The sequence below is a fragment of the Equus caballus genome, chromosome X (genome assembly GCF_041296265.1).
Source record: "Equus caballus isolate H_3958 breed thoroughbred chromosome X, TB-T2T, whole genome shotgun sequence".
Taxonomy (NCBI): domain Eukaryota; kingdom Metazoa; phylum Chordata; class Mammalia; order Perissodactyla; family Equidae; genus Equus; species Equus caballus.
In genome coordinates, this window is record NC_091715.1 from 35,589,716 (window position 1) to 35,612,562 (window position 22,847).

Here is a 22,847-nt window from a genome sequence, read left to right on the forward strand (position 1 = left end):
CTGAGAGCTTCCGATGTTTGAAGTTAGGATCATGAATTAGGCTGAGTGACCAGGAGTGCAATATATGATGACTTCTGAAAGATGAGCCAAGGATTGTGAGGTCTGGGGTAATACAATTGAAAAACCTGTGATTTTTGATAAAGAATGGAGGCAAAATGATTGGGAAGCAAGAAGGACACCTTCCTGACCTCATTGTCCTATAAGTAGCATTTAAAAGGGCTGCAAAGGAGGTATTGTTCTCAGGAAACAATGTGCTTCTATTATGATTAGAACAAGAAGGGAAAGAGAACATTAAGAGATGAAGTAAAGGGTGTAGGGGATTTTGCTGACGAAAAACCATGAGTTTCAGAGGATGTAGGACTGAGGATCAGGGAAGTGTGGGCCATGAGATCAGACTTAACACATGTACAGAGCTGGATGTGGAGAAAGTCTGGATGATGATGGATGACCTGAGAGATTTGGATTTCTGGTAGTGATTGATGAAAACAGGGATTGGAGGGAGGTTGATGGGATGGGAGGAGAAAGTGATTAGTCTTAAAATAGTCTATTAGAAGAAAGGAGAGCATCAGTTCTATTGAGACCGATAGTTGACATCAATGGCCCTGACAATGTCAAACTGTGTTGTAGATCCTGTCTTATCTGGAGCACACTGAGCCCTGTAGACCTCATTTATAGACTACAGAGAATCGTCCCAGCCCAGAGGAGAAGTCCACCAGAAACAGGTGCTCTTTAGGCCTATCTTGAATCCTGCTGTGTGTAGTGGTGTTATAGCCAAGGGATAAGTGTCATCTTACCAGGCCCTCTCGCCCAGACTTCCTGTTTGCATCCTGGGCCTCCATGTCCAACTTTCTACTCAGGTTCTTCATTTCAATGGCTCAAAGGTATCTCAGATTGAGTAAGTTCAACAGAGCACTCATGACCTCCAAACCCTACAGCTTCAAATTTGATCCTCTTTCAGTGTCTCCTCTCTTATTTAATGATGCAAACCAGAAATCCAAGTATCCTTGCCACTCATTTCAAACTTGTTGCCTAGTTCTGCTAACTCTACTCCCACAATATACCCCAATTCTGTCCACTCTTTCTATTTCCAGTACAAATACCATTCTAGAACAAGCCACCATCATCTCTCTTCTGTTTTATTATAACAACCTCCCGACCGGAGTCACTCCTTCCATTCTTGCTTCTTGATTGATTGATCTTTTTTAAACATAAGACATGTTATGTTTCTCTCCAGCTGAATAGGCTTTCATGTACTTCCAATATACTTAAAATAAAATCTCTATTCCTTGTCATGATATCTAAGGTTCCACATGAACCAGTCCCAGCTCACCAAACCCCAGCTCACAGGCCTTTCTGATCTTTGGTCATGATATGTTTATTTTAAACATTGGGCTTTTGTATTTGTTATTCCCTCTACCTAGAACTCTCATCTCCAGATTTTTCAAATGGCTGCCCCTTTCTTATCATTCAGGCCTTACAGCAAATGTCACCTTCTCAAGACAGCTTTGTCTTAACAGGCAATATATAGTAGCCAACCCTCACTTCTAGTAGGCTTTAGTCACTGTCACATTACTATGTTATATTTATCCTTATTGGAATTTATTTTATTTACTTGTTTACTTGTTTATTGCCTGTTTCTCTCTTCTAGAATATAATCTGTATAAGAGCAGGAGCTTAATTATGTCTCCACAATATCCTCAGTACCTAGAAAAGTGCTTGGTACATAGCAGTCATTCACTAGTATTTGTTGAATGAACATCAAGGGTTTCTATTGTTAAATAATTACACTCCCCATGGATTGAATATCTTCACACTCACAAGATTACCAGTCAAAAATTTTAATGTATCGTTATTTAATGTGCAGCCATTTAAATTGCTCCTTAATGTCTTCTTTGGGTTTACATTTCTGCTTTTGCTCTTTTTCAAGGATGAGGCAACTCTGATGATTTTGAGGGACCTAGAAAAGATTACACTATCACAATAACTTCCTAGATCTCTTCTGAAAAGCAACATGCTTTTTAGTGTGCAAAATTATTTGGATGAAATCATATTTGGCATTTAAATGCTTCTGTTTACCACTGACATTTCAGTATATTTACTTAGCTCTCTTTGGGAAAAAAAAAACAAGATCTCTCTTTCTCTTTCATTCTCTATCTATTTCTACACATGCACACACACACACACACACACACACACACACACGTATTCTGCTTAGAACTCGCTATTTTTGAACATCAGTGTACATTTCAGCAAACATTTGTTTCATAGTAATAGCCACTTATTAGAAAAAGATCTGTTTGTTTCGAAAGGATTACCCTTTTGTCTTTCAGAAAAATATATCAATAACCACTGGAGTATAGAGAAATCTTTACTTTCTTGATTTTTTTTCACTGCACTACTGGATGTCATTTGCTGGTGAGCTTGGGATAATGGTTGGTGGAAGTTCACGTTTCTAAAAGAATCCCGCTGAGGCTACGTGGAAAGATTAGTAATGGCTAAGAATTGCAGGCTGCTCAGTTAATTGATTTTTTTCTATCCAGAGGATAGCCATTTCTTTATTTTCACTGTAGTTGGCATATAATAGACTGATCTCAAGGTGTACATTTGAACTCTCTCCAGTTGTGAGAACATGTGCTTTTAAAAGGAAAGCTTGGTGCCAATTTAATAAAGGAAATTATATGGGCTGACATTAACCCTTCCCAGTTTTTCCCTGGGTGTACGTTATCATCATTCTCATGGCTTAAAGCTGAGCCAGAAGACAAATAACAAAAGGACAATAAATAAGCGTATTTATAGTGAGTGCCACATGCCTCCTTTCTTATTATATGTAGAGTCTTCGTTCTTCATACAACTGGAAAGAAAAGCTCTTTTTGATTCTATTTCTAAGGAGCATAGATAATATTTTCCTTTCAAACCAATCATAATTTCATAATCATCATATCTGTTAAATATTTTTCATTTCTGAATCCATGAATCTTTATGAACATTAATGTTGAGAGCTCCACTCTGAAGCAAGATAGTTTGATCCCACAAATCAGATAATCTATTTGCTTGTTGCCAGGACACCCTGCAGAATTTCCAGAGTTGGAGAATCAAAGGGCTGTCCTTTCCTATTCCATCTTCCCTAAAGGGAAGGCAGCTTATGCAGACAACATCCTATTTGTTTCTGACGTAGGTGCCAACCCTATTGGCAGTTCTGAATTGACTAAGATTCCATTGCCAACAGGGTAATGCATTGGTTATAATTAATACATTAGTTGTAAGTAAAGCAAGTTTGAACTAGCAATATTTTATCTCTGGGACTCTTGGTTCAATTGGACTTTCCAGGTCAGGTACAACTTGAATGAGAATGTAGAATTTCCAAGTCTCTTGGCTCTGAGTATGGTCAGAAGAATAGGATTAATGGTTGACATTTGATTCATGAAATATGTCAATAATTCTTTTTTGTTTCTCTCCAAGACAGTTGTATAGGTGTTGAAGGAGGAGAAAGGGATTGTATGTTTTACAGAAAGTACAATCCCTTGGTGTTGTAAAAAAACAAACAAACTATTTTTCTGTGTATTAAACAACTCCTTTTCTGCTATAAAGTAAAAGGATAATTTGTGAAGAAAAATTTTTATCTGCAGTCATGGAACATATTAAAACACCAGTTGAAATTCCTGGTAGCTGGTCTTCCTTTCAAAAATACTTCAACTCATTTTGTATTTATTTTGAGGAGAAATCAACATTTTAGTTAACAATATAAATCTGAAAGGTGATTATCGATTGAAAAAGGGAAAAATAACCTATATTCAGATACCAAACATATCAGTTAATTTTTGCTGTGTAAAAAACTATCCCAAAGCTTGGTGGTTTAAAACAGCAATGATTTACTGAGCAAACAGTTCGTGGGGTTGACGGTTTAGGTTATGCTTATCTGAGGAGTTCTGTTCTCTGCTGGGGTCATTCATGCCTTTATGGTCAGCTCCTGTGTTGGCTATGGGCTGGCTTTTCTGTGTTGGATATTGGACAGTTTATCTCTCCTCCATGTAGTTTCTGATACTGCAGTAGGCTTCTGGGCAGTGTTCTAATAGGTCACGGCCAAGCATACAAGTCCTCTTGAGATCTAGTCTCATAACTGGCTTAACATAATTTCACCTACGTTCTACTGGCCAAAGCTAATCCCAAGACCAAGAGGTGGGGACTGCTAATTCAGAGAAAGGAAAGCCAGAGATGCTAAAGTGGGTGATTCCATGGATAGAGGTATCCTGCCCAAGAATAGGTCTTAATTATGGAGGTCAGAGCCTGATATCCTTCAGGCTTAAACATGTACAAACAAATCTTCCTGCTGTGATCTCACACTCAAAATGCAACCTTTTGATTTAATTTGGTTTTTCATGTGGTATGCTGAAAATTTCCTGATCAGTGCACTTGAGTGTCATTTATATTCCTTATTATAAATGGGTAAATTGGCACTCAGTTCCACTCAAGCTCTTCCTTCCCCATCTTTTTTCCTTCTCTCCCTCCCATTATAAAAGTATCTTCTTTCTCCCTCTGAACCCTGGGTTCTGTGGTACCCAGATAGTGAAACGATGGGTTCTGTTCCAGCACAGGCTCTTTGTCTTTTGACACCACAAATTATCTCCTCTTCCTCTGGGGCAACAACTGGCCTTTGGCATGGCCACCATCACGTTTACCCTAGAAGGAGCCACAATGGTTCCAAGACCCAGGTCTGATCATCTGGACCCACAGAGACTTTGCCTTCTCCAGTGACTGTCCAGTGGGGTCAGGTGGCCTTTAATGCCCCATGGAGTGAACATTAACCAGTGAGACAGGAGATAGAAAGGAAGCGGCAGATAAATTGCTTGCCCTTCTTCTCTTCCCAACACAACCAGATAGTTCAGGAAAGCAGTGGTTCCACACATCCTTTCTGAAGATATCCTACATGACCAATTAGCCAGTTTCCCTGCACAACTGTGAACATCTTGGTCACACATCACTTTCCATTAGCTTTTGCTCCTTCCTTGACTGCAATTCCATTTTCCCTCGTTCTTGCTTCAATAATATTGCACTCTACCTCAAAAGCAAGCATGTACACTGTGTATCCTGCCTTCATGCTCTGTTTTTTAGAGAACTCAGGATAAAACAAAACATGGAAGACTAACTTTTCATGCATTTGTTCATTCCTACTAAGTAAACATGGATTTAGGGGATTTATTTGTTTTGAGTTCTGACCAACAAATCAATAATGGTCCTATTTTGGACTGACCCTGATTGGTTGGGGCGTGTTGTAGCTTATTTTGCTGAGGTATAACTCTCAATCTCCCATGCTTCGAGACAGATGAGTGGAGTCACCCAGCCAGAGAATGAAGGCAGTCTGCCTACAGCAAAGCCGTGATGGAGAGGATGAGCAGTTTGAGAGAATTATTCTCTGTGTGGGCATTTTTTTTACTTACAATGCAAAATGAATTTTTTGCTGATCCACAGTGATGACAGAAACTCTTTATTTTATTATAATCACCTATGAATATATACAGACGTAAACCTAAGAATGAATTGCTTATGCTATTATCCCTTATACAATTATAAAATCAAAATTAAAAATTGAATTTATCACAGCACACAACTAATAAAATTTAAATAAACAACATTAATTTTATATAGCAGATAATTTTTTGTTGAAGCCAAACTAGTTCACAATTGATAGTACGTATACAAATATAGTGTGCTATGTGATGACTTGATTCTCCTGTTTTCTTTGTTTAAACAATTTTGAGGATATTATTTAGTCCTTTCATCATGTGAATGGGTCATTCACATATTAATTCCGCCTCTGCCTTTTTCCATGAGCCCCAAACAATTAAAGTAGAACATTGCCCCAAAGCATACAGTAGTTTTCAGGATGTCACATCAGCCTCTTATGCAAATAAGTAGCTTAAATCAAAACTGAATATTTATAGCGACTAATTTTTTTTTAAAGAAGAGTCTAGTTTTTTTCCCCCTTATAATTGTTTAAAGAAATCAGTATTTGCACAATGGTAAGTGTTATAAAGTTTTCATTTGCGGCATTGTGGAAGGTGAACAAGAGCAAAGAATGTGCTTACTAGCATATTAGAACTTGAATGCTGTCACTCCGTAATACTTTTGGGCAAAGCACATGCATTGAAATAAAGTAATGTTCACTTATAAGGTGATCAACCACATTATGCTGAACATGCTATTCTTGTTAATTTCAAACATAATTTGAATGGAAACACATTAAAACATTTAAAAAATTAAGCATTAAAAAAATCTTGTAATAAACTCATGGACACAAAATATTCTTTCCATGGACTAGTAAAAAAGGAAGTACTCCATTGGGGAGACATGCCCTATGGCTGTGATTTTTAATTTATTTATCATCTCTTTGTCAGGCGAGAAAAAAGCCATTTGTCCTCATCCCAGAAAAACTTACACATGTGTGCACAAACTGTAAGCTCGGTAAGTTTATGAATGCCCTGATGCCAATCCAAGGACTGGTATAACTACTTATTGCATTGAATTCCTCCAATTATCTTGGTAAATAGTATCCTATAGAGAAATCTCAGAGTACCATAATTATTCTCCCTTTTGTATGTTAATTGGATTTTTTCAAGATTCGCTTAGGATACTCTTTTTCTTAACCTTTGAATATCAGTAACTTCACCAGTAACTTTTCCTGGGAAATGGTCAACCTAATTTGACCATCAGAGTCAAGACTCTTATTTCAAAAACACTTCTACTAAATCTTTGAATACTCTTTTTTATCTTCTCTGTTCCTCTTTCCTTTCATCGCTTTTCATATCTGTCTTCTTTTTATAATAATTTTATATCTAATTTCTTTTTTTTTTTTTCAAAGATTGGCACCTGGGCTAACAACTGTTGCCAATCTTTTTTTTTTTTTTCTGCTTTTATCTCCCCAACGGCCCCCGCACCCCGTACACAGTTATATATCTTAGTTGCATGTCCTTCCAGTTGTGGGATGTGGGACGCAGCCTCAACGTGGCCTGACAGCAGTGCCATGTCTGCGCCCAGGATCCGAACCCTGGGCCGCCACAGTGGAGCGCGCGAAATTAACCACTGGGCCATGGAGCCGGCCCCCTCTAATTTCTTTGTGATTACACTTCATGTGATTTTTTTCGAAGCTTGACTTTCATATCCCTGATTGTGGGTTCAAATATTGTTTACTCTAGTTATAATGGCATCCAATGTGACATTTACCTCCATAAGCATTTTCATTTACTTCTAATACTTATTTTTATTTCTCATCTTTCTTTTCATTGACAGTTTATTTACCATCTCCTGCTTTAAGCCTTTTTTAAACAAGATAGTGCTGCCTGTATCTTTTCTGAAATTATAGACAAATTTATTTTTAACTCTTAGCCTTTAAGTCACGCTTGCTGTAATACATGTTATCAATTTGCTTTTTGATTATGTTTTTCCTTTCTTTGTTTTGTGGTTTCTACTCATAGGTTAAGGAGTTGTTTTTTTTTCAATTGGACTGGCTATTGATGAATTTAAAGGGCCCTCTTACTAGTCCTGACCTCCTCACCTCCAGAGGTTTTTATGTGAGAATAAAACTTTCGTCAGTCTTACACTAGTATTTGGGAGGATATCTCTGCTACTTATAATCAAATATAATTCCTAATTAATACATGTTCAATTTATAATGGAGATAAAACATCTATGAATATTTATATACCAGATGTCATTTTGTCATCATTCTTAAAACAAAAACTACAAGAAATGTAAGGAAAAATAGAGAAAGTTATGTTAGTATTAGTAGGCTTTGATTTAATTTTCCTAGGTCATATTAGATCAACTATACAAAATTATAAAAGATATGGAAGAAAAAAATGCCATACTTCTGTATGTCGAACTCGAATTAACTGATAGAAAAAGTAGAAAATATGCTGGCAAATCTGTAGAAGACTTGAACAACGGGCTTCATAAACTTGGCTTTCAGTAACTGAGAAAAGAAAGGTGAATTAAAATTTACTACAATTCTTTTGAAGGCTATGGCCTCATTCTGTCCTGTCACCTTTTGCTTTGTTTATTTGGGGAGTATGTTATCTGAAACATACAAACCTAGAATTGTCATATCTTGTTGATGGGTTAACCTTTACATCATAATAAAATGTCTCTTTTATTGGGGATGTTTTTTGCCTAAAAGTTTACTTTATCTGATATTAGTCCAGCTACACCAGATTTCTTATGGTAAGTTGTTGTACATATATTTTTCAAATCTTTACTTTAAAAATTCTTATATTTTTGTATTTAAGGTATGGATCTTGTAAATAGAATATAGTTGGACTTTGGTTTTTATCCAGTCTGATAATCTCTGGAATATTTACATCACCTACATTTAATGTAATATTGATATATTTGTATTTAAACCTACCATCATATTTGCATTTCTACATGTTCCATATACTTTATATTCTTTTTTAAATCTCCTTCCTTCCCTTTTTGGCATTGATAAAATATTCTTTTTTATTCAATTTCTAATCTATTAGCTTATTACTTATACATTCTTTTACTCTTCAAGATTACTCTAGAGATTAAAATATGAATCCTTTATTCATTAGGTTCTAACATAAATTAGATGTTTTCCCACACCCCGGAAAACATAAGGACCCTAGAACACATTAATTTCATTTATACTCTGTGGTAGATTGTATTTTTTTCAGATTCAGAGATATATTTTGATTTCTGTATTCTTTGTAAAAGAATCCTGCCAAATGTCACATGATATGAAGTGCCTCCCTGTGGTAAATATGCTTGACTGATTCACACAAGACTTGGCTATATGACGTACATGGGCCAAAGAAATATAAATAGAAGCAATTGTATGTGATATCCAAGCAGAAACTTTAGTGCCATTGGACAATTTTGCCATTTCTCTGTTTGTTCGGCTATGAGAATAGCATGTCCCAAATAGTGGTTACTTCTACTGGCTGGGTAATGAAAGGAAGACGATACATGGAGAGTTACTAAAGTCAACTGAGAGTTACTACAGCCAACATATAATGTGAAAAAAAATTGCTATGTTAATCCATTGAGACTTCGGGGATTGTTACCGCCACATAACATAACCTATGGATGCTGACCCGAACATCCCTTACTTTCTTTTGTGATAACATTAAAATGTATGTTAACAGTTTTGGGCATTATTCTTACAGTTTTATGCAGTTTATATTCATTTGGAATTACTTACATGCTCACATTTTTTTTTTAACTCTTCATTCCTTCTGACCTCTCTGTGTTTCTGTCTGAAATTATTTTCCTTCTGCATGAAGAACTTCCTTTAGTAATTCCCTTTCTGTGGGTATGCTGGTGATCAATTTTCTTAGTTTCTGTTTTTCTGAAATATCTTTATTTTTGCTTTCCTTTTGAAGAATATTTTTGGTGAATATAGAGGTATAGGTTGGCAGTTGTTTTCTTTCAGCATTTTGCAAATTCCGTAGCTTTCTGGCTTCCATCATTTCAGTTGAGAAGTTCTTTAGAATTTATAGTATTTCTCCTTTGAAGGTAAATATATTTTCCCTATGGTTGTCGTCAAGATTTTCTCACTGTCTTTGTTTTTCAGTAGTTTTGCTCTGATGTGTTTAGAAGTGTTTTTCTTTATAAGTATCTTGTTTGCAGCTTCTAGTACTTCTCAAGTCTGTAGGTTGGTATGTTTCATTAGTTTTGGGAAATGACAGACATCACCTATTTAAATTTGTTTCTATCTCCCCTTCTTCTGGAATCCAAATTTCATATATGCTAGATGTTTTCACCGTGCACCATATATATCTAATGCTCTTTTTTTTGTATTTTCTATCCTTTGTCTCTTCATGCTTCACTTCTGAGCACTTTATTTTAAACTATATTTCAGTTTTATAGTTTTTTATTAGCTATGTCTAATCTCCTCTTAAATGTATCTATTGTATTCTTAATTTAGTTATTGTATTTTTTCTATTATAAAATTTCCATTGGATTCTTTTTTTACTTGTAGTTTCTAGTTCTCTACTGGAATCTCTGAATATATTAACAACATTTATTTTAAAGTAGTGTTTGATCATTCCAATATCTGAATCTCCTGAAGGCCTGTTTCTGCTATTTAATCTTTCTCCTTGTCTATTTCCCTGCCTATTTTTTATTGCGTATTGTCCACTGTGTATGAAACACTCTAGAGGCAATTTGAAGCTCTGGATTATGTTTTCTTCCTCCAGTGAGGATCTGACTTCATTTCTGTAAGGCAGTTACAGTAGGGGCATATCACCTTTACCAATTAGGTATTGAACTCTTTCAAAGCTGGGTTTCAATCATTCTGAGGGCTGGACTATTTGTCTCTCACCATTACTCTCAAATTAGAGGTCTTTGAGGATCCCAATTTAAGTCTGTAGCGTTTAGCAGGGTCCTTCCTTCTGCACAGTTTCTGAACTTTAACCCCCTCACTCAAGCCTATGAAACTTCCAGAAGCCCTCCTCAGCTTTTCAGTCATCACCATTTGCTTAACTTCTTTTCTTTTCAGACACAATATTTTTCTCAGCTTCTCAGCCTCTCAGAAGGCAGCTTTGGATTTTTGAATGCCCATTACTATGTATTAATTTGCGTTAGTGGCTTAAAATAACACACATTTATTATCTTAGAGTGCCAGGAGTCTGGACCTGGCTTACTTGAGTGCTCTGCTCATGGTCTCACAAGGAGGCAATGAAGATGTTAGACCTGCTACATTCTCACTTGGAGGCTTGACTGTAAAGAATCTGCTTCTAAGCTATTTGGGTTGTTGCTAGAATGCTTTTCCTTCCGGCTATATGATGCAGCTTCTTGCTGGCTGGAGGTTTTCCTCAGGTCCTAAAGATCACCTGCAGTTTCCTTCCTTGTGACCCTCTCCATAGGCGGTTCACAATGTGTCAGGTTGCTTCTTCAAGGCCACCATGAGAGTATCTCACTATAAACAGCTAAAACAGAGTCTTACATAACATAATCTAATAATAGGAATGACATCCCATCACCTTTGCCGTATAACGTCACCATATCTAGTGAGTGACATCACATCTCCTTTTGTATATTCTATTTCCTAGAAGCTAGTCATAAGTCTCAACCACATTCAAAGCCTTGATGGTGGTACGAGTCTCTGCAATGCCTCCAGGAATGCAGTATTGATTTTGATTTGCTATTTTTATACTTAGAGGCAGTTCTAGTGCCTTCCACTTGGCCTTTCCGACCATAATAGTTGTCTCTCTATGTGCCAGAGAACCAAGTGGTGATTCTACAGGTTGTTGAGTATTTCTATTCAAATTATGCATTCTGAAAATGGAAAAATAACTCCATGATGGGTTTATGGGTACTCACTGAGACCACTGTGAGATGGAATTGCGTCAAAACTCCATCGATCATCTGATCTTTGACCTCCATAAGTTTCTACTCTGATTTTGTGGACAACAGTGACATTTTGGGTCATCAGGTTTTAGCGTTGGTTCAGAGCCAGTGTCCAGTAATTCCTCCAAAGTCTGATTATTTCTCATTCCCAAATGCATAGTCACCCTGATAAATGGTAAATGGCTGCAGGTTCCTTTGAGGAAGGCTAGGAAGAATATTAACAATATAGATTTTTTTGGCAGTGTAGCAGTCAATTTCCTCAAGGGGACCCAGTCTCCCTTTCATTCAAAGGATTCCAGGTTTGTGAACTGGCTCAAATCTTGGAATTGACTGAGTGGCTATTAAGGTTTGGGGATTCAAGTTAAACTTCTTTTCACTAGGCCTAGATCTGTCCTACTTATACAAATTAACTAAGAACTTAGTAAACTGCCCATCTATTTCTTTCCTAGGAACACCATGATCAACCACTCAACACTAATGATCTCTGTGAATAGCACTATTCTGATTACTGCTATGACACTGCTGTCTGTTACAGTAACCACCCTATCTTGTCTTAGGCAATCATATTAGTTTCCTAGGGCTGCTGCAACAAAGTACCACAAACTGGATGGCTTAAAACAACAGAAATTTATTCTCTCACAGTCTGGAGGCTTGAAGTATGAAATCAAGGTGTTAGAAAGGTTGGTTCCTTCTGGAGGTGCTCTGAGAGAGAATCTATTCCATACCTCTCTCCTAGCGTTTGATGGTTGTTGGCAACCCTTGGCATTCGTTGACTTGCAGCTGCATTACTCCAATCTCTGCCTTCATCATGACATGGTATTCCCCTTGTGTCTAAATTTCACTCTTCTTGTAAGGACATCAGTCATGGATTATGCTCCATCCTAACTTGATTACATCTGCAAAGCTCCTATTTCCAAATAAAGTCACATTTACAGGTACCAGGGGTTAGGACTTCAACATGTATTTTGGGAGACACAATTCAACCCACAGCAACAATTAAATGCTGCCACTTGGGCTCTGTCATCCCAGGATTCCATCATTCTCATTGCATTTATGGATTCCAGTTCTATGGATAGCAGTTCCCACTGTAATTTCTGACCTATCGTCAATAGAGGCACAAGGCTCATCAAGGATGCTGGGGCTCCCCTTCCAGATTTATTTCTCATAGCCAGGAGAAAAGGTGTGTTCTCAGAACCCTCTCAGGGTGAGTGAGCACATGTTATATGATAAAGCCATTCTGATACTCTAATATCCTTAAGCTTTGGATTCCTGCCTCTACAGTACACCAAGGCAGTTCTGGCAATCCAATTTCACTTACTTTAGGTCACCTTTGGGTTCAAGTTTCAGCCTACCAACCAAGCAAACTGTTAGAGCCATTTCAAGGACCTCAACCTAAATCATGACCACACAATCTTTGCTTAGTGGGCCTGTCATGGATTGAATTTTGTCCCTCCAAAATTCATAAGTTGAAGCCATTACACTACTGTTACTCTATTTGGAGATAGAGTCTTTAAGAGGATTATTAAGGTTAAATGATATCATAAGGGTGGGGCCTTAATCCAATAGGACTAGTGTCCTTGTAAGAAGAGGAAGAGACACCTGAGAGTTCTCCCTCTACCTTTGTGTGTGCTTAGAGGAAAGGCCATATGAGGACACATCAAGAAGGTGGCCATCAGCAAACCAGGAAGAGATGTCTCACCAGAAATCAAACTTGCTGACACCTTGACCTTGGACGTCAAACCTCCGGAACTGTGAGAAAATAAATTTCTGTTGCTTAAGCCACCCAGTCTGTAGTACTTTGTTATGGCAGCCCAAACTGATGAATACAGGCGCATATCAATAAATCCGGCCTGATCCAAATTTATATTCCTTTCACCTTGACCCCATATCTTTAAGATTGTTTTCACACACATATTCCCCAGGTTTCTGACTATGTAAATTGACAAAATCATGCAATTCTTATGGTATACAAAGCAGGTCCTCATGGGTCAGACTTTGTACTTCACCGTTTGAGGCCTCTGGGACTCGAGTCTAGTCATGGATCTAGAAGCAAAGAAGAGAGGTCAGATAAGTCCTGAAGAGGATCAACTGTGCCTTACAAGGCATCTACCTCAGGGGAGGACATTATAGGTTCTTCAGGCAAAGGAGGGCTAACTGTCTCAGGCGGGGTGGAAGGGCTGCTTCTACCAGCAAAGAAGGCTCAGCAGAACTTTGAGGTTAAAGGTCCCCAGCTTTATCAGGATCTGCCCATAGGTCCCCATTACAGTTTTTCAGGATATCATTCTTCCTTAATCCATGCCTTGATGTTATTAATAGAGATGCCTCAAGGTTGGGAATTCAGTTTGCATTAATCAACCACTGGCAGGGAGAGACCCTGAGTTTGGTTTTCAGAAATCTCGGCTCTGTGGCTACAGAAGACAAGGATTTCTTTGAGGCCAGATATAGAAGATTTAAGGTCCTTTATGTGGACAGTGAGCTGGGAATTCAAATCCCTGAGTTCATCCTTTCCCTACTTTCTGCAGCACAGTTAGGAGCAACCAGTCAATTCCATTATACTCCTTGGTTTGACTAAAATGTTCTAAGGCATCAAATACACGGTTATCTAGAACCTTGCTTTCTGTAAGTATTTGATTAGGAGTATCCAATGGTGATATTTTATGTATCTCTATTGCTACATCATGCCATTGGCTACTAGTATCTTCATTACCATTGGAAATGGAGCCATTAGTGCCTTTAAATCTAATTAGATTCCAGAACACTTTCCACATGATTCAAAGCCAATTCAGAGAACTCATCCTTAAGATTCTATTCCTCTGGAATCACTCTTAGTAGCAAAATCCGTGTTAGTTAGAGTTTAATCCGAGAAGCAGAACTACTAGGATCTATCTGCATCTGGATTTATATCAGAGTTTCTCAATAGTGATGCTATCGACATTTTGGACTGGATAATTCTTTGTTAAGGGTTGAGGGGACTGTCCCGTGTATTGAAGTTTGTTTAGGCATCTCTGGCCTCTACCCACTAGATTCCAGTAGCACAACTCCCCCACCCCCACCAAGTTGTAACAACCAAAATGTCTCCAGACATTGCCAAATGTCCCCTGAAGGGCCAAATTACCCCAAGCTGAGAACCACTGGTATCTCTATCTATCTCATCTATATGTATTTGTCTGAGAGAGATTTGTTACACGGAACTGGCGTTATGTGATTGTGGGAGTTGGTTAAGCAGTTTCTATAAGGCTGTTTTTTCCGCATATGATTCTAGGGATTCAAGTCCACAGGGAAGGCAGTCAGCAAGGTGAGATTACAAGCAGACTGAAACCAACAAGCTTGAGCTGGAACCTCACGGGGAAAGGCTAAAACCTGTGTCAGTCTTGCTGCCTCTGACCTTGGTGATGAGGCTATCAAGCAGAAGGGGGGGTTCTTCATCATAGAGCTAAACATAAATATGTGACCTAGGAGTTGGAGAGGCTGAAGGAGGATCAGGGGAAGGTAAAACACTTGCAGGCTCGGCTGCTGCTTCACACCAACGAAATGAGTCAGCACATCAGCAGCAATATGTGTGAGCTACAAAACAGCCATTGCTTCCCTTCCAGCCTCCAAACCTCCTAAGAATCTCCCTTGTAGTTGACCATAAGTGGAAACAAACAAGAGAATGAATTCTGGGAAATGTAGCGTAGCCTAAGCAAGTTGATACATTATAAAGCCATCACAAGATAATTTGTTCAAAGTAGGATTCAAACTAAGCCCACATTCACATGAAAATATTAACCAAGCTGGAAGAATTTGTAGTTACAAAGACTAACTACAAAAGAAATTATAAGCTTAAATGGATCAAAATCATATTAAATATCTAGGAAACTTTAGAACTCCACAAATTCAAAGTACGTCATACGAACTGTTCTTTTTTATTAATGAGGTTGAAAGGGAATTTGTCTGGCATAAATTTATGACCCTTGTGTATTCAAAATGATCGCAGCCAAAGCAAAACATTTAACAGAAAGATAAATTTAATGTTAACAAGTACATTTGATAATTGTCCCAGGAATGTTTATAGGTAATTGAATGGAGTTGTTTTTCAAGTAATCTATGAGAGTCAACATTTTAAATGTGCCACAGAGACATTGATCAGATTAAGCAAAGCAGCATCAACTTTCGTGTCAGAACAAAAGCATTCAGCTTCTGATTGGAGAAGATGCTGAGAATTTACTACATTTGTAGTAAGAATATCGCAACTTTTCCTCTAAGATTTCTCAGAACTTTCCTAAGGCCTCATGTGATTCATATAGTCATTCAACAAACATTTATCGAGCTGCTACTATGTGCCAGGCACTCTACTAGGTGCTTTTTATATAGCAGGAAATAAAACAGACAAAGAATCTTCCTAAGCAACAAGGCTTCCAGTGAGAGGATGTAGATAATTAATCAATAAACAAATATATGTCTAGCTGTGATCAGTGCTATGAGGGAAAATATGGAGACTAAAAAGATGGACTGTTCTAAGGTGGTGTTGGTTCACAACCTCAGGAGTTCCCCAGGTGAAACCTGAAACTGGGCCCTGTACACGGAGGGTAAGGAGAGACCAAAGAAAGAGGCAGAGCGCTCCATATCAGTAGGTGGCAGTTTTAATAAGCAAGGGAACTTACATACGAGGCTTGCTTTGGGTGGCTGCAAGAGGAATAAATCTCTGCACCCACCTGCCAGAATCTTAAAAGTTTATATACAGGCCTTATTGGGTTCTGTCATGTATATAGTCCTAATGGTCTCAGTAACACATTACTTGCTCAAGGCTGCATCCTTGAAGTGGTTCCTAATGTGGGAATGGTGGTTGGAGGGTACATTCCAAGGACAGGAGAAGAAGTGAAGAGCCTCTAAGTTCCTGGGTCAAGTTCGCAGGTCAACCAGCGGTCATGTCCTCTCGACGACCTCCTCTGACGGTGGGGTGCTGGTGCCTTTTTTAGATCAGGTATTCTGGGACAGTCTACTAAATAGGTGACCTATAAGCAGAAATCTGAATCAAGTGAGGAAGTGAGTGAATGAAGATTTCTAGAGGAGGAGCATTCTAGAGAGAGGGAATCATAAACGCAAGGGCCCAGAAGATTGGAGCTGTTGGCATATTAGAGGTCCAGCAAGGAGGCCAGCGTGCCTAGAGTAGAATGAGCTGGCGAAAGAGTTGGGAGATGAAGTCAAAAGAGATCCGTGGGGCCAGTCTCAGAGACCATGGTTAGGATTTTCTTCTGAGAAACAAAAGAAGCCCTCAGAGACTTTTAAGCAGAGAGTGATGATCTGACTTGTTTTAAAACTTTCTGTTTGCATTGTGGGAGACAATGGTGGAAACAAGGAGACCAATGAGGAAGCTTTTGCAATAATCCAGGAGAAAAGAGTGATAGTGATGGAAATAAGGAAAAGTGGTCAGATTCTGGGTATATTTTTTAAAATAGAGATTATGAGATTTGCTCATAGACACTGTCTGGGGTGAAAGAGAAAGAAGTGAGTCAAGTCAATGTAATTATTAAGAAGAACTTCATGTTTCACTTTTCTCTCTCGTTTCTTCAATAGAGTTATCTTTTATCTCCCTCCACTCACTCACCACTCTTAACACTTGCTTTTAGCTGATTAAAGTACTTACCATGTCACCTAGCCCTACAAACGCAGCACCCAATCCAACTCTACCATTTCTACTCCTCTCTTTTTCCTATCAAAACCCTAAAAACCTTCTGCATCCCCCTTCCTGCCTGTCCCCTACTCAATGTTCACCCCATCACTCCATTCAAAACCCCTATACCCTGAGACTAACTTTTGCATTTAAGTGTTGAGCAGAAAGTATCTGACGTAATTAATTCATATTCAGGTAGAAATGACTAATAGCCTAAATTAAAATAGTTTTCTTCTCGGGGAGGTTATTTCAAACAGCTTTAAAATTACCCAAACGAGCCCTTTTCTTGTGGTGAATACTCTCAAGTAGTAATGGGTTCTGTGATCACCTGCAAATTACGCTTGGTTCCTCACTGCCCCCCACCCACGCAGGGCTTATGTTGACTTTGTTCAGAGCTCAGGCTTTATGAAGAAGGAAGCTATGAGAAAATGAATCACTATCTTTAGAGAGCAACTCCTCCAGAGCTTGCTTATCATTATTAATAAATAAAGAATAGAGGTGAAAAATGTGAACAAAGTCCCTAAGAAACGCAGATGTCTGTCCCTGTTTGGAGCTGGCACTTTTGAAACCCCCTCACAGCAGCTTGTCTTGGTATAGACACTGAGGGGAAGGCTCAGTGCTCAACTTGCTTTATCACCTGAGTAGAGGTGATCTTGGGGTCTCCCTTCATTTCATCACCTTGAATTTTCGAATGACGTGGCTGGCATTTAGTTTCTATTTTTCTGTCTTTGCAGAGTAAACCTAGCTTAGCCACATTTTATATACATATAAATATATATATATATAAAATATATATAAAAAACTATATATATATAGTTTTTTAAGGCAAAAACATAATAAAACTAAAAAAAATCTCATTACTCGTTATCTCTTTCCATTTGGGAAAATATGAATGAATAAAATCTTACAGGTTTTGTAACTGGATTCAGGTATCCACTGAGTAACTAGACACAGCGAAGGTAGAGGCAGTTTCATCTACTTCAATTCTGTCACAGCAATAAAAGTATATATTTTTAGAACCACACGTCATCTCATATCGGGGATGGTACATGGAAAATAGGCTGGCTGTACTGTGTCAGTCTGCTGGTTGCTAATATAATATCCACTCTGCCTTCGTTTTTAGTTAAAAATTCCCAATTTTATTTAAAGAGATAACAGATCTTGTCAAAAATTATATTTCCCAGCCTATTGTGCTGCTAGGTTTGGCCAGGTGAATAAGACCTTCCCAATGAGATATAGGCGGAGCTGTTGTTGGGAGGGAATTTTAGAACGGCTCCTACAAAAGGAAATAGACAGCTGGTGAATGCTCCTTCTGCATTCCCCACTTGCCGCTTTTAACCTTGAATTTGATGAAATTACTAGCACCCTAGCAGCCATGTTGGATCATGAGGTAATCTTGAGGATAGAAGGCATTTGCTAAGGATATCATAGCAAAAGAGAGGAGGACACTATAGCCCTGATGATTGTGCATCCTCCACTCCAGTGCCGGATTGACTATTTTTAGATTTCTTTTATGAAAGAAAAAGATAAACTTGTAGTTCTTTTAACTCACTATTATTGAAAGTCACTGTTTAAGTAGCCACATGCAATTCCTAAATGATTTACAGTATATTGTATATTGACTTGTCCTTGGAAGCCAAAAATATTTTGGTAAACCATAGGAAAGTAGCTCAGATATATATTTTGAGCTTCCTTCCTCAGCCACTCCTGCCATTACCCACTGAGCTCCCAAACACAGTGGGCATGGTGGCAGGGATGGAGATTATGCATAGATTCAGCAACACAGACTTCCAAAGCTGACCTGGTTACAGCTACTGCTGAGTTCCCAATCTACCAGCAGCAGAAACCACTGAGTCTCCAATACGGCATCATTCCCCAGGATGAACAGCCAGCTCTTTGGCGGCGGGTTGATTACATTGGACCACTTCCACCATGTTTTATTCTTACCAGACTAGATACTTCCTTTGGATATGGATTTTCCTTCTCTGCACAAAATGCTTCTAGCAAAACTATCATCCATGGACTTATGGGATGCCTTATCCACCATCATGGTTTTGTACACAGCCTTGCTTCTGACCAAGGAACTCAACTCATTTCTTAGCGAACAAAGTGTGGTAATGGGCCCATGATCATGGAATTCACAGGTCTAACGATGTTCTTCACTATCCTGAAACAGCTGTCTTGACAGAACAGTGGAATGGCCCTTTGAAGACTCAGTTATTGCACCAGCTAAGTGGCAATACCTCACAGGGCTGAGCAAAGTTTTACAGGAGGCTGTATATGCTCTAAGTCAGCATCTGATGTATGATACTGTTTCTCCCTTAGCCAATATTCGTAAACCCAGGAATCAAGGGGTGGAAATGAGAGTGGTTCCTCTCACTATTACTTCTACTGATACACTAGAAAGAGTTTTGCTTTCTACCTCTGCGACTTAAGGCTCTGCTGATCTAGAGGCTCTAGTTCCATAGAGAGGAATGTTTCTACCAGGAGACCGAACAATCATTCCTTGGAACTGGAAGTTGAGACTGCTGCCTGGCCACTCTGCTTTCCTTTGTCACTGAATGAACAGACAGAGAAGGGGGTTACTCTGGCTAGGGTGATTAATTCTGACTACCAAGGGGAAATTGGGTTGCTACTACCATACGGTGGAGACAAGGATGAGAGTCTCTGGGATATAGGAGGTCCTCTAAGATACCTCTTGGTACTCCCACATCCTATGATTAAAGTTAGTGGAAAACTACAACTTAATTCAGGCAGGGCTGCTAATAGTCCAGATCCTTGAGGAATAAAGTTTTGGGTCACTACACCAGGTAAAGAACCTAAATAAGCAAGGTGCTTGCTAAAGACAAAGAGAATAGTTATAAATACCTACTATGCTCACATGACCATTGCAGAAATGAGGAATGTAATAGTTATGAATATGTCTTCCTTATTTTAATATTTTATTTAATATTTTAATTTTTATATATAATTTAATTTCTTTGCCTCTGTCATCCCCTTATCATCTAACGTAAGACCTGCTAATAATTGTTAACTTTATCTCACATTTAAGTTACAGGATATAAAACAGGGAGTATGAACCAAGAAGGAGAAGAATGAACATCGTCCAAAGACACAAAAGGAAGTTTTTAGCCTCTTCCGGGAAAAGGAATAGTGTGTTTCAGTTTCATGTAGGATAGTCTTTATTTCGAGATTAAGTACAGTTGAAGGAGATGTACTTAAGTTCAAATTGATAAGAATGGACCATGGTAGCTTTGTAATGTGTCAGTTTGGCTAGGTTTAACTACATTTCCCAAAATTCATTCTGTTGTTTCTGGTCAGGTTGGGCCACAAGTATATTCTACATCAATTGTTCACTGTTGTAACTTGATCATTAATATACCTGTGGTTGGCAGAATAAGGTTCTCTCAAAGATGTCCATGTTCTAATTCCTGTAATTTGTAATATATTATATGGCAAAGGGGAATTAAAGTTGATAATCAGCTGACCTAAAAGTAGAGAGATTATCTGGGTGTGCCCAATGTTATCACCAGGGTCCTCAAAAATGAAAGTGGGAGGCTTAAGAGGAGTCAATATTAGAGTGATTTGATATGAGAAAGACTTGCCTAGCCATTGTTGGCTTTGAAGATAGAAGAGAGTCATAAGTTAAGGAATATAGGTGGCCTCTAGAAACCGGAAAAGGCCAGAAAATGGGTTCTCCCCCTGGAGCCTCCAGAAGGGAACACAGCCCTACCTACATCTTGAGTTTAGCCCAGTGAGACCCATTTGGACTTCTGACATCCGGATTCATAAGAAAATACATTTTGTTGTTTTAAGTCACTAAATTTGTTACAGCAGCAATAGGAACCTAATACAGTACATCTTATTGACCTTCCTTCATTCTGTGCCTCAATCACTTCTCACTATTCTTCTTGGGTCACTTCCAAAATAAACTAATTGCACCTAGATTCTTGTCTTATTCTGCTTTCAGGAAATCTGAACTAAGATACTCCCCCTCCTCAACGAACTCTACTAAAATGATCAAGGATACATACAAATAGGATGTAATCCGTATAATGATTGGGAAATAGGGGTGAATATTATCAGTAACAAGCCAAAAATGCATTGTGCAAATTGGCTTAGATTGAGGCAAGTAATAACTGTTGCATATTTCAACAAGACTGGCTGGCAAGTAAAGGAAGTAAGCAATTACTATTATTCCACAAAACCAGGTAGATCTCCACCTCCGAGAAGGAGAGGCTATAAAAAAAAGGCTTCTAGGACAAAATAGGTGTGATAAAAATCAAAGTACATGAGGATTCATACCAAAAATCCTCCAAAAGATCAGCTAAATATAGAGGTCACTCTCAGCTTTCTCTTGGTGCAAAGAAAAGAAGGTAAAAATGCTACTATACTGGATTCTTATATGGGTGAATCTCTCAGAAGGAAAAGGTTGGGTTTCCATAACCTACCCATAAAAATTAAAACAAAATAATTCAGAGAAGAAACAGCTCGTTTTCTATTAAGTTAACTTCTTGCTAATCATATTAGCCAGAGTTCTCTAGAGAAACAGAAGCAACAGAATGTGCATGTGTGTAGACAGAGAGAGGGAGAGAGAAAGGTGTATTTTAAGGAATTGGCTCACGTGATTATGGAGAACTGGTGAGTCCCAAACCTGCAGGGTGTGCTGGCAGGCCGGAGACCCAGGGAAGAGTCGCAGTTCGAGTTCAAAGGTGATCTGCAGGCAGAATTCCCTCCTGCTCAGGGGAGGTCAATCTTTGTTCTAGTAAAGCCTTCAACTGATTGAATGAGGCCCATCCACATTATGGAAGGCAATCTGCTTTATTCATAGTCCACCAATTTAAATGTTAATATCATCCAAAAAACGCCCTCACAGAAACATCCAGAATAATGTTTGACCAAACATCTGAGCACCATGGCCCAGGCAAGTTGACACAGAAAATTAACCATTGCACTAGTTCCCAGGCTCCTTCCTGGGAAGGAAGTTTTTCCTGGGAAAATGGAGTTCTGTCCTGACACAGAAACACTGTGTTCCCGGTGTGAATGAGTGAGCTAGGCTGTGGAGGAGGTTGTTTGAAACCAATCTAAATCCTACAAAGGCTGTTTGAGCTGTGCCCATCAGGACTCATACATGCAGCCACCGAAAAGAAACCATTTAGAAAATCAATTACCTTTCCTGTCATGAGGCTTTTCTCTCAATAGCTCTCTCCCCATTCCATGTAGACAATTTAATCCAACCTGTAACAAAATATAGCTACAGCAAACAGAAATACTTTCACGTTCCCATTTTCGGGGACTAGAAGATTTGGCTTCTGACGCAGAGTCCATCTCAAATCTAAGCACTACTCAAAAAGCTTGGAGTTCTCTTGGTAAAGCCAAGGCTGCAAAAAAAAAAAACCCACTCGACTTTTGAAAAATACTCTAAGCAAAATAAAAGGGCCACTTGGGGATTCAGAATAAGTGTATCCATATGAAACTGTTTTATACCAAGAAAAGTTAAGTTAAAGAAAAAGTCTAATTTGCATCCTCAGTAAGATTTGTTGCAATTATGTACTCATTGAAAGAATATAATATAATGCTAGGAAAGATCACGTTCAGATAAAAACTAGGATTACTAAATTTAAACATGCAATGGAAGCAGTAAACAGCAGATTGAAAAATGCAAAAAAAGGAATAAACAGTTCTCAGAACAATTAGGAAAAGAATGGAGGAATCAAGAAATAAAGCTTACAAATAAAATAAATAAAAATATAAGGGTATGTTTTTCTCTTGTATTTTTCCCCGAGATAAGATGATACAAATTAAATGTAATAGGAATTTCAGGCAAATA

The 22,847-nt window shown here is 38.3% G+C and overlaps 1 long non-coding RNA gene across 2 annotated transcripts in view; it reads right to left on the reverse strand.

Annotated features, from left to right (window-relative positions):
* The window catches only part of LOC138921819 (uncharacterized), a 49,870-nt gene that overhangs the window by 19,291 nt on the left and 7,732 nt on the right, over positions 1–22,847 (reverse strand). For both annotated transcript variants that reach the window (XR_011434688.1, XR_011434687.1), the window contains exon 2: positions 22,189–22,255. This is a non-coding gene — a long non-coding RNA (uncharacterized lncRNA). The remainder of the gene's footprint in view (positions 1–22,188; positions 22,256–22,847) is intronic.